Below are 13,458 nucleotides of genomic sequence, written 5' to 3'. Positions count from 1 at the left end.
CATATCAATCTTACCTCCCTATCTTCAGAATCTAACATAGTGCCTGAAAATACCAGTTGCTTATTAATATTTCTTGAGGCTGTGGGAGTAGCTCAGTTGTAGAGAACATGCTTAGCGTGCTTGAGGCCTTGGGTTCAAACTCCCCAGCATTTAAAAAAGAAGAAAAGGCTTCTGAATGACTGAAATAAATCAAGACATAGCCTCCAACCAGGGAGAAGAATATTATTTGAAGCCATGATGTTTTTAGTCCTTAAGCTACTAACAGTAACCGGAATAATAACATGTGGAGCCCCATGATTTTGAAATGTTCCTATTGAAAAACAAAGTTTCTGAGAAAATATTCAAAACATTGGATGACATGGCAAAGTCCCATTGTTGCACATAATTGGTGCTCTTTTGATGACTCACTAAAATTCAGAATGCTAGAAAGCATTATTAGACCATACAATGAGTGATGTTGGGCATAAACTACCTACAAGTCTTATTAGTTAACTGTATTCTTATTTAAATATTTAGTAGAAATTATGCCTCAAATCTGAGCCACGTGTAAATACATCAAATTATAACAAATTAAGACCTCCTACCATCTGTATATAAATTAAATTTAGTTTTTTGATTATCTGTTCATGTACTCTCATAGCTCAAAAATAAAAACAAAAGTCTAGTGGGAATAAAGTTTCTCAGACAAAATCAGTTTCACATTTGGATCTATCACACATTATTCTAACTTTCCCTTCCCTTCATACCCAAACCAATCACTCACTTAGGAAAAATTTATCTAGCTAAAAACAGTTAGCAGTCTAGGGCTGTACCTTTGTGGTGGGTTCAGTGCTTGCCTAGCACATGTGAGACCCTGGGCTTGACTTCCAGCACCAACACAGTAAAATCACATTTATTTAGGTCTTAGTCCATGCTGGCCTCTAACTTACAGAAACCCTCCTGCTTCAACTTCATAAATTCTGAGATTACAGGCACAAGCCACCAAAGTAAAAAAAGTTTAAATAAATAATTATCACAAGCCCTTCTGTGACATTTTGTTGGCAAATGCCAGGCTGTCTCCAAAAGCCAAAAGGGATCAGTGAAACAAAACTGGAAACTTTGTTAATGTATTAGTCACCATCTTTTAAAGCAAAGGTATAGCAGAAAAGATGTATGGGGACAGTCATTCATATTAGTCAGATGTATTTTGTCCAGTGGTGACCAGGTTTCCTGTTTGAATGTTCCTACTTAAATGACAGAGATAGTGTAAATGATAGTTCAAGAGTTTCTAAGTTCTCTAGCAATCCTACACCTTACTGTAACCCCTGGGTCAGAAAAAGCTCAAAATCTGAAATGTACTTTAGAATAAAGAATTGTTTTTTCCCATTCTTCAAGATCAACTATGAACGGTGGCAAAGTGGACAGTGTATCATTGTATCTCTAAGACTACCTAAATGCAAAAATTCTGGTTATTCTTCTGTATCCCACTTAATATTTTTTTTCATTTGTTGTCAAGATGAAGGTACACGAGAAAAGGGAAACCAGGAGACACTGTAAACTGCACAAAAGTCATGGCCAAACTCACCTTTCTTATGTAATAAACACTGATATGAAGTTCAGATCCAATATAGTCCATTCCTACAGAGACCATTCATTATTCTTTAGCTCACTTAAATATGCCCAAAGTATTTCCAATTATAAACAGGGTACATACATACATAAGCAGCTAGTCTCTTGTTGGAACATAATAAGGTATAGGGAACCTTCCATGTGACCACTGTTGTTTTATTATACTTCTATTATTTGCTGATTTTCCTTCCCATAGTGGTCCCTATTTGTCTGCAGATGTTGCTGAAAGGATTGTATTCTGGGTTATAATAATTCAATGGGCTGTGTTAGTGTTTAAAGAACAAACCAATATACATCTTCATAGCAGCTCCAAAAAAAGTACAAATGGTAGGAAGCAGAACCACTCATCATTCTTAGATGAATCACAGTAGACAAACAGAGGCTCTATCACATATTTAGGTCAACAGCAGTGTAACCTCATATCCCAGACTCATTTTCCCCCAAAGAAGAAAATGAACTTTTCTAAGCACAGCATCTATTAGTGGGAAGTAGGTGATGCTATTTGTTAGTACCTTCAGAATGTGTTTGGTAAAAAGATTAAAATAGTGTCAGTCAGCGACACATATTGACACTAGATAGACGAATGGAATTATTCCTTAGGAAAGGAAAACAGACATCACAGGATAAAATAACTCAAAATAGAGCCTGGAGAGGGCTAAAGGAAAGCAAAGCCACTACAAGTGGGAGCTGCCTGGTCTGTTGGTGCTCACTCACAACCACTTGCTTGGAGGCTTTGGAGAAGCTATCAAAACCACTCCTAAAAAGACTTAGCACTATTGCCACACTCTCAGTCGATTCTAGCTGTGAGCACTAGGCCCCTCCTCAGTTTACACATGTACTTTCACTCCTTAAGGTGAGGACAGCTTGGGTCAGTTTACCTGCATCCAGGACATGTGTACAATCAGGTTGTGGTTGACAACTTTTAGAGTCTGTGACTGTTGTACATGCAAAAGAATCAAAATCCACTGTGAGGTCTTGCACATTCCTCTCATTAGCATTATCAAAGCTGTTTTTTGCCATGCAGCTGTTTAAGGTGTTTCCTCAAAATTGGCTTATGTGCAAAAACCATGTCACAATAGTTACTTTTACGGGGCTTAGCTCCACTGTGAAGGTTAAGATGGTCCTGTAAGGTACACTTCTGAGAAAAGGTTTTCCCACACGTTTTACACTGGAAAGGTTTATTTCTGGCATGTACACATATGTGTCGATGAAGATTGCCTTTCTGAGTGAAAGTCTTGCCATAGAGTAGACACATAAAGAGTTTGTGCATTTTTAAATGGTTGGCGTAGTTCTCCAGGTGACGGAACACCCTGGTACACTTTGGGCATTGGTGATGCCACTGTAAGCCTTTGTCTACACCTCGAATATTAGGCCCAAAGACATCTTTTGAGGTCATGATAATGTCACCATTGTCTGTATAAGAGAGGGCGTAATTGTGGAGATGGCCCTGGTCTAGTCCACTTACTCTGTTTTCCACAGTTGAGTTTATCAGGGAGTACTGGAGCTCTGATGAATGTAAAGCAGTGGGTTCTGAAGAAATGTACTGGTTCTGATCTTTTTTTTACTTCTAACCTCTGATATATCCCCCAATAGATTCTACCTTAACAATCTGAATATCACTGTCTTCCATATCCATACTGTCTTCAGATGGATGAATACAAGGTAAGTCCTGTTTTGGAGAGCCTCTGGCATCTCCCTGCTGTTCTTTCGACTGGGGAGAAGCACTCTGTGGTTCACATCCCTCTTTACTATCCATTGGTTATTTGGGCTTTATAAACTTCCACAGCGCCTGTGTGCACCGCTCTACAATGTGACTCATCTGAAGAAAACTCGCAGCAGTCAAGTAATTTACCAGCTCCATCTCAGGGAATTCCAGCACACCACTATAACAGGATAAGAGCAATTTTCTCCCCAGTTCAGAACTCTGTAATATGGAGATTTTCACCTCTTGGGAATCATTCAGTAAAAACTGGCTCAACGATTTTATGCACCTGCACCTCAACATCATTATGAGAACTGTAACATCACAAAATTTATTTTCTTCTCTTAATTTGTTCATTTTTTGTAACATTGAATCTCCATAATTTTCAAACTTGAAGTGAAGGAGATCTGATCTTTCAGACATTTTGACAGACAGTAGTCTCGCGGTCGCCACTTAAAGCCTTGTCTTGGCTAGCTCCCGCAGTTCAGTTTTCTGCTGGCCTCAACTCCAGCACTTTTTACAAAATTCCTGAGTCTGGAGTCCTGGCCAGCCACAGGGCCCTAGGTAGAGGGTCCCAGAAGATGGTCCCTAGGGCATCCTGAGACTCCCCACTGCAGATTCAGTAAGGGGAAGAGGGTGGGATGCAGCATGGATCCAACAGCTTAAGTCCCCTGGGGCCTAGACCAGCAGCACCTCGGCTCCCATCCCAGGGTAGGTTGAGGGCGATCCAGATCCCCACCAGGGCTCCATTTCCAGAGACCCTGCACCCTAGCCCGGCTTGTCAGGTCGCCTCCAAACTTACAGATCCCGGGGGGGGGGGGGGGGCTGCCATATAGATCTGGCACCGCCAGGAGCTTCGGCCCATCCAGGCCTCATTAATTGTTTTTTAAAGCTTTAAAAAAGCACTTAAATGTTGTCTCATTTATTAAGGAAATGTTAATATTCCCCAAATATACCTTGGTATAAACATAATAAAAAATAAACCTTAAATCATCCAAGAAAGAAATAGTAGAAATGAGAGATGAGGACAACCAAGATTTTGAGAATAGCTGTCCTACACAAACTATCCTACAAATCTGATGCCATGTCTATCATATATCAATACCGTCACAGTCATAGAAAATACAGCATAAAAAAGCAGTTATAAAGCACAAAAGGCCAGATAGCCAACACAGCCCTGAACAAAAAGAGTACTGATTGAATTTTAGCACATCAGATTTCAATTCTAGAGCCACGGTGCAAAAACTAGTTTTGTGCTGTCACAAAAGCAGGCATGCAGATCAGTGGAACAGAATTAAATATCCACACACAAACCTACATGGCTACAGCCATCTGAGAATTTTACAAAACTGTCAGAATATTCACTGGAGGAAAATAACAACAAGACCTCCTTTCTAACAAAAGGTGCTGGAAAACAGGACATCCACCTGCGGCAAGAAACTAGAGCCTTACCTGTCCTTTGCACAAAAATAAATTCCAATGGATCAGAGAAATCAGTGTAATTCTTGAAACACCTATACCTAGAAGTAAAACATACTGAAAACACTCAATATATAGGCATATATAATAAAACTTTTTAAATAGGACCCTAGTAATTCAGGAAAGAAGAGCAATTGCTGACTAATGAGGCTTAATTAAATTAAAAAATCTTCTTTATATCTGAGAAAAATTAATTATGTGAACAGATATATTGAAAAATGGAAGAAACTTTGTCATCTATTCATCCGACAGAGTATTAATATCTAGATTACACACACACATTCACACAACACACACACACACACAAACACACATCAAAAAAACCAAGCATCAAGTAAACAAACAACACAATCAAAGCTGAGCTGATCATCTTAAGAAAGAAGACTCAGAATACTATACAAAGAGGCTACGGACCTCTGTATTTGTTTTATAACCTGCTATTTTGCTATATATATTGATCAGTTCTAGACCTTTCTGGTATAATACATGCTTAAGGTTTTGTCTCTCATATTTAAAAAATTATTTCCTAACCATTTTTCTCTCATTTTATAATGTGTTTCCTTTGGTAATGGGCTTCTTAGTACTGTACTTAATGCACATATTAAATGTGTATTAATTAAAATATTCCCATTTTTTAAATTTTTATGGGTTTCTAAATTTATTGTACTGTGTTGAGAGAAAATATTTTAAAATTTTCAACCATTTCAAAATTATTGAGGTTTGTTTTATATCTTACCACATAGACTATGGTAGAAGGACATTTTCTATGCAAGATTATTACATCTGTTACTGCCATTTGTTGGAAAGTTCTAGAAAGATATGTTGTGTCTACTTCCTGTTGTGAAGTATTTTCTTCTACTGCAGAACATTTGTTTACACTGTATGAAGGTGTCACTGTGACTGGCTTAATAGAGAGCTCAGTAGCAAATAGCTAGGCAGGAGAGGATACGCAGGACTTCCAGAGAAAGGGGATGCTAGGAAGAAGAGAGGTGGAGATACCAGCAAGACTCTGAAGAAGTCTCACATACAGTGCATAGTAGAGGAAAAGGAGCCTGTGGTAGAATGCAGATTAGTAGAGACAGATGAAGTGTTAGAGCTGGTTGGGAATAAACCTAAGCTTTTTATTAAACCAACCATAGTGACACATCTTCACACAGTGTAAACAAATATTCCACAATATTTCCACATTTTGTCTAAATAAAAAGGAAAAGGTTTAACTTTAACACAATAAAACTCTCCTCTCTCTCTCTCTCTCTCTCTCTCTCTCTCTCTCTCTCTCACTCACACACACACACACACACACACACACACATACACATCTGGTATTATCTAAATAAAAAGGAAGGGTTTTAACTCTGACATAGCAAAATTATTTACAATAAGAACAAGAATAACATAAGAATTATATTCACAAAGTCCAGTCTATTTGTATTTGGCAAACTTGGAAAGAGTACTGGATTATCATTCTATCTTAGTGAGTCCAAATTTTATAACTAAACCACATTCTATCATAACTTGTATTACCATCCTAAAAATATCCTTTTAGATCTTAAAACATCTTCTTAGATAAACAACTTAAGGGTTTTGTTTTGGTTTTTGGTTTTTGGTTTTTGGTTTTTTTTGGCTTGTCAGATTGTTTATTCACAGCTTCTATATCTTAACATAGCCTTTGTTTTTTTCTTTCTCATTTTGTTTATTTATTACACTTGAGTTTTAATTTTACACATCAGCCATGGATTCCCCTGTCCTCCCCCCTCCTGCCCCTGCTCCCATCTTCCCCCAAGCCCCTCCCCGCCATCCCCATCTCATCCAGGGCCAAGACTCCTCTGGGGATTCAACTCAACCTGGTGCATTCAGTACAGGCAGGTCCAGTCCCCTCCTTCCAGGCTGAGCAAAGTGTCCCTGTGTAAACCCAAGGTTCCAAACAGCCAGCTCATGCACTATGGATAGGTCCGGGTCCCACTGCCTGGATGCCTCCCAAACAGTTCAAGCTATTCAATTGTTTCACTTATCCAGAGGGCCTGATCCAGTTGGGGGCTCCATAGCTTTTGGGTTATAATTCATGTGTTTCCTTTGGATCAAGAACAGAAAGGGAGAACAAGGAATAACAGACCAGGATAAATGAAGACCACATGAGAACAGGAAGAAGCAAAGTGCTAGAGAGGTCCCCAGAAACCCACAATGATACCTCCACTGTAGACTGCTGGCAATGGTCGAGAGAAAGCTCGAACTGACCTAGTCTGGTGATCAGATGGACAAACACTCTCATCCAATAACTGATGGAAGTGGATGTAGAGATCCTCGGCCAGGCCCCAGGTGGAGCTCCAGGAGTCCAGTTGTTGAGAAAGAGGAGGGACTATAAGAGTGTGAATTGTTGAGACCAAGATTGGAAAAGCACAGGGACAAATAGCCAATCAACTTAAGTTTTTTATGTTTCTCAACATCATAAACTTTACATCTCTCTCTCTCTCTCTCTCTCTCTCTCTCTCTCTCTCTCTCTCTCTCTCTCTCTCTCTCTCTCTCTCTCTCTCTCTCTCTCTCTCTCTCTCTCTCTCTCTCTCTCTCTCTCTCTCTCTCTCTCTCTCTCTCTCTTTGAGACAGGGTTTCTCTGTGTAGCTTTGCACCTTTCCTGGAACTCACTCTGTAGACCAGGCTGGCCTCAAACTCACAGAGATCTGCCTGGCTCTGCCTCCAGAGTGCTGGGATTAAAGGCGTGCACCACCACCGCCCAGCTTACATCTCTTATGTAAGTTTCTTTTCTTAATTTGGTAACAACAAAAACTGTAAAATTATAACTATCTAGATAATCAGAGACCCAAGCAGGTTTAATATTACCCGAGTAAACAGAGAGTGCAGAGCCAACAACTTCCAATATTATAGAAATAGCAGGAACAGCTGGCTGCCTGGACCAAGGTTGCTTTGCCATGTTGGGGCATCCACCTTCAGCCTGCAGGATTACAATATCTGACAGACTCTTCTATTAAGCAGGAAAATTTGTAGGACTGCCCTACCTTGTCTTGACAAGGCTCAGCAGTCTCCTTCTTTTATGTCCTGCTCATCTAATTTGGACAGCATGCTGTCAGTAATCAGGCAAAGGCAGTTTCTTTGCCCAGTGGCTAACTTGGATGCAATGAGAGCAAACTCAATAAGGAGGTTCTTTGATGCCCAGCATCCTTTTTTGGAGTAGATTGGTGCTGCCAGAAGCAGATATGTTTCACTGTCATGAAAAGCCTTATGTTATTAAAATACCTGAAGTGCCATATCCTGTAGTCTTTGAAATGTTTTAAGACAACCTATCTATCTAAATTACATGTTTAACCTTGAAAACCTACTTACATGACAATGAGTTTGAATGTTATAGATGACTAACTCTTAACCTGAATTTTTAATTATCCTAAAAAGTTTGTAATAATAGTCTTTAAGTATGAGAAGTTTATATTACATTTTAAATGAGCTACTTTGGTACAACACCTTAAATAAAAGTAGAAACATATTTACTATATACATAACAAAAATAACCTTAAATTTGTATCAATATACAAAAAAATCTATATCAAGGTAAAATATAGTTGTTTTTCTAGCTTAATAGTAAATTCAATAAGCTACCATTACATCCTATCATTTCTATATCCCCCTTATATATCTTTTTAGAATAGGATCCATTAATCTATCTTCCTTTGTTTAATTTCCTTTTCTGACTATAACCAGTAACAATTTGCAGTTAACCTCCCTAAAAAAAGGACAAACATCCACCAAATGACCAAAAATCACATCTTGGGAATGTGGGTATCATGTTCTCTAAACTGCTTCCTATTGCCTTGGGGTGACAGCATCTTTAGGTGATCCTGAGAAAATTGGGATAATGGTCAAATCATGGGAGAGCTAACTGTATTATTTTTTGTTTAGTCTCTGTGTGATAGGAAAGTGTAGAGCTTATCTGAAGTCCTGGCTGGAGTAGTCAGTGAGGCTGGACCATCTCATTTAGCATCTTTAAAGATTTTTTTTGGATATAGAATTTTGAGGAAACTGCAACAGAGGCATTCTGAGAGGCTGGATCATCTGGGCAACTTTTCTTTATTGATGTTTAGTTCTGTTTTTTCTTTTAGAAAACACACAAACTTTTGTTTTGGTTTTGGTTTTGGTTTTTGGTTTTGGTTTTAGTTTTTGGCTTTTGATTTCTATTTGTTTGTTTGTTTGCTTGTTTGTTTTCTTTTCTGAGACAGGGTTTCTCGGTGTAGCTTTAGCTGTGCTGAAACTCACTCTGTAGAACATACTGGCCTCAAACCCACAGAAATCCACCTGCCTCTGTCTCCCAAGTGCTGGGATTTAAGGCCTTTTAAAGGTAACATGTATACCTGCATTAACACAAGTAAGGAATGTATGATGTGTGTAAGTCAATTAAAAATTATTTTGTTTTATGTTTAAGCAGATAAAAGGCATCTTTCACCTTTTAAGTCTATTTGGACTGTATAACCAAACTGTAATAATAGTCTCTATCCATGCCATATGAAAGCATGGCATGTAATAATTAGTCATGAGGTCTCTGTAGCCAACAAGATTTCTTGTATCCAGTCTCAGCTATTCCCATGTAAAGGGATCAGCATGCATGTCACCTCTCTTGTAGTCTTTTCTGGATTCCTCACTCATGTCTCTAGCCAAGATCCTCAGTAGGTCTCCCTTGGTCAAATGTGATCTTTATTAATTTTGAAGGAATCCATATTTTTTCATTTCCTATGGAAACAAAAGCTCAACCTCTTCCCCAAAGCAACATATTTTCTGACTTCCATTTTCAACTTAAGGCATTCTCAAAATATATAGGTTGGTTTAATTTAGAAGTTTCCATCATGTAATGTCTCCCAACAGCTATTGCTTTTTGTTTATTAACAATTAAATTTTAAAGCCAACAAAGCATGATACAGGATCCAGACATCCTTTGTATTTTCCATTCTTATGTGGCTTATTCTTTTCACATTACTTTATTTTTTTTTCTCAAAAGACTTCATTATTTTTATCCTGTGGCTATCACTCTGTATAAATAAAATGCTGTTTGGCTGGTGGCCAGGCAGGAAGTATAGGTGGGACAAGAGAGAAGAGAATTCTGGAAGGTGGAAGGCTGGGGCAGGGAGACACGGCCAGCAGCCGCCATGACAAGAAAGATGTAAGGTACAAGTAAGCAGCGAGCCATTTGGCAAAGTATAGATTAATAGAAATGGGCTAAATATAAGAGTAAGAGCTAGACAATGATAGGCCTGAGCTAATGGCCAAGCAGTTTAAATAATATAAATGTCTGTGTGATTATTTTATAAATGGACTACCAGACTATTGGGGTTTAGTGGGACCTGGAGAAAGGCTCTCCAACTACATTTTTAAGCAGTTTTTTTTTTCCTATTACTGTCTATACCCATTTGCCTTTCTTTCTTCAGCACCTAAGCACCTTTTTAAGCATACTGTACCTTTATAGAGGTGTTTGGCATTTGGGTGGGTCTGGCATTCTGAGATTCTGCAGTGTTTTCTGACTCTGTGAGTCAAGCCTTAAATTACTAAGCTACCTCAGTGGAGTGGCACTGGTGGCTGGCTCCATCCTCTTCAGGTCTGTGAGAGCTGAGCCTTTCATCTGCAGGCAGAGGCCAGGAGCTATGCCACTGTATACTGTCAGCACCTGCCTACCTGATAGACTATGGGACTAGGAAGCCACATCTGGCTCCTTGTCCAGAACTTTTCTTAGCTTTCTTAGGTACTATGTTTGGGTATTCGAGCCTCCACATTGGATACCATTTGTAATGATTCTCTAAATTATTCTGTTATTAATAAATTTCAGGAGTCTGATATAAAGTTAAAACTGATTTATCTGAGAAGCAGTAGAATTTTGGTGGGAAGGTGATTAAAACAAAAGATACTTTCTGGGAAGATTAAAAAAAAAATATTCTCTATGAGAGATAAGCATTTCACTCTGCAGTAAAGCTCTTTAAGCTGAGGAAGTTAACAACACGAAATCACTGAAACTGACCGTCACAATAGGTCTCTGCCAACAAAATCATGTATAAACAGTAAAGACTGTTGAGAGACATGCTCAGACAAGCTAAACTGCCTGTAAAATGCTTAAATCACTCAAACAACCTAGAAGAAGCTGAGACCAACTACACCTCCAGAAAATGACACTCTTCAACCTGCTGATTGGCTTTCAGGCTGCCCAGTGCACTCTGGTTTCTAGCTTTGTGAACTGCCACCATGCTGAGGTGGGCATTGGTGATGCAGCTGTTTTTGAATCATTTATCCTCCAAGTAACCCCAATAAAACTCATTGGTCCACCTAGTTGTACTTTGGTTTTATTACCTCTCTGGGAAAAGTAGACATTTGCTCATAGCTCCTCAGGGTTATTATTACATGACAGCTGGTCTTGAACATTGTTCAAGTTCTCTGTTTCTTTTGGGACTTAATTTACTTCTGTTGTGGACAATTAAAATCAAACGTCAATGTCTCACCCACTCATGTTGAATGGTCTATTGAATCCTATCATTTTTTTTCATATATTTAGGTGCATTGAAGTCAGATGTGACAATTTATATTTCAATAATTGTTTCAAGAGTGTTTGCCATTGCCAATTGGAACATATTTGACTTCCTCTAAGTACTTGCCAGTTTCTTCAGCCTGTGTCAAGGTGAACTTTTTGTTTCATCTTCCTGCACAATGTCAATTTTCCACAGTTATTCATATAGAAAGTGACTTTTGCCTATATTTTGTTTATTTGAATATAATACCTGAAAATATTTATTCCTGTTAGTAATTATTTTTATTTTTCTGGAAGCTATAGCTTTGGAGTCAGTTTATCCTTTTACCACCATTGCAGTCTATTTTGTTTCTGTCTTGCCTACATACAATTCAATGATTAGTCTGAAGCCTGAACTCAGTTCTATCCATTAGCTCATCCTCAGAGTCTGTGGTGTGATTGTGTCTGAACATAGCAGGAGCAAAGTAAACAACTTGGGTTCCAACCTCTACAGGTTCCCTTGGGGGCCATCTTTATTAGCACCTGGCTCCCTAGGCCATCCCACCCCCCCACATATATGTGCTTGGTCTTTTGTTTTGTTTTGGTTTTTGGGGTTTTTTTTGGAAGTCTGTTTTACATAATTAGCACTTTTAAAGAATCCAAAACAATTTTAATCATTATTGAATTTTAGCGATTTGAATTTCAATGATTTATGACTATTTTTAGAGTGAGGAGGGAGCTAAGGAATGAGCATATTTTAAAACTGAGTAGGTAAAATGGGTATGAGTCCAATTGACTGTGACTAATCTCTCTCATGAACTTGTCCCAAACTGAACAGTTGGTTTCTTTAAGTTCAACAACTCCCACCCAAAGATGAGCCTTTTTAATAGATCATCATTTCCATATACATTTTAGTGATCTTTCAAACTTGTGTTTGGGGAAGTGAATGGCTTATAGGTTTTGACATGTGATTTTCATATGTGTACCATGGTGTGTGAGCACATGCTCACATATACATGAATGCACAGACATTCATGAACAATAAACAAATGGAGAATATAATTTAAATGAATATAAAAAGGAAGTCACATTAATTTCACCCGCCTCAACTTTTGCAACTATTTATTTCAATTATTTCAAATTTGAAGGCATTAGACATGTTTCTTTTTATAATAGAAGATGTACATAGCTGCTAAGCTAAAATAAAGAAATTCCTGACGTGTATTTCACTGTTTTTTATTCATCTTCAATGTTACATACTATTAGACTTGTAGACATTTTAATTTGAAAGATTGGAGCCATCACCTCTATTTGTATATTTAACTAGTACATTTAATCCAGTTTCTGTTTTATGTGAATATATTAAGATATAATATTTTGATCACAAATAGTATTATAAAAAATTTACACTAATCTTAACTTTACAGGAAACTGGGTTTTTGAGACACTAAATAGTATAGGCAAGATTTTATATATTGTAACAAAGGTGTAATTAGATTCTCATCATTAAACCTCCAGAAAGCTGGTCTCCCTATACAATGCCATGCTTCTCAAATGTTCAGGTTTAAGAAAACTAGTCTCTGTATTTATTTACTTTTTTCCAGAGTGATTTCTTTCCTTCTATGAATAAAATAATAATGTAAGATTTATCTTCATGATTATAATTAGATGTTGGATTATCTTAGGGATTCAAACATGTACACAGGGAAAAAAATGATATGGTGAGCCTGACTCAGGGAAAATGCTAAAAGCTCAAACTTAATCAATAACTACATTAAAGCTTCCACTGATCCTGCTCCAGCAAAAAGATTCCATACATAAAGTTGCTTGACAAATTCATTTGATGAGTTAAATGAGAGTATACCTCCTAATTTGTTTTTGTATTTAATTATCCATTTATTCTTTTGATTCATAAGCAGTAATTTCATACTGTTGATTCCCTCTTGACCTTGTGCTTGTAACTGAATCCTGAGATCTGGCTTGTGGCCCAGGAATATGTAGAAAACTGTTTATATTAGCAGCAAGCTGCCTTGACTGCAATGCTTTGATTTAACATTATAACTCTACTTAAAGTAGCATAGCTTTCCCATGCACACTCCATTCTGCTTAAATCCCTTGTCATTATAACAGATGTTTGGATTATTGTTCTGTAAACTATGTCAGAATTTCAATCTCTAGTATC

The 13,458-nt window shown here is 37.8% G+C and overlaps 1 pseudogene; it reads right to left on the bottom strand.

The window, feature by feature from the left end:
- Positions 1–2,430: 2,430 nt before the first annotated feature.
- Positions 2,431–3,739, bottom strand: LOC118596038 (annotated as a pseudogene).
- Positions 3,740–13,458: the final 9,719 nt, after the last annotated feature.

Source organism: Onychomys torridus, chromosome 15 (assembly GCF_903995425.1).
Source record: "Onychomys torridus chromosome 15, mOncTor1.1, whole genome shotgun sequence".
In the NCBI taxonomy this organism is placed as follows: Eukaryota; Metazoa; Chordata; class Mammalia; order Rodentia; family Cricetidae; genus Onychomys; species Onychomys torridus.
Note: the sequence above shows the minus strand (reverse complement) of the source record. Positions and strands in the feature narration are given on the sequence as shown.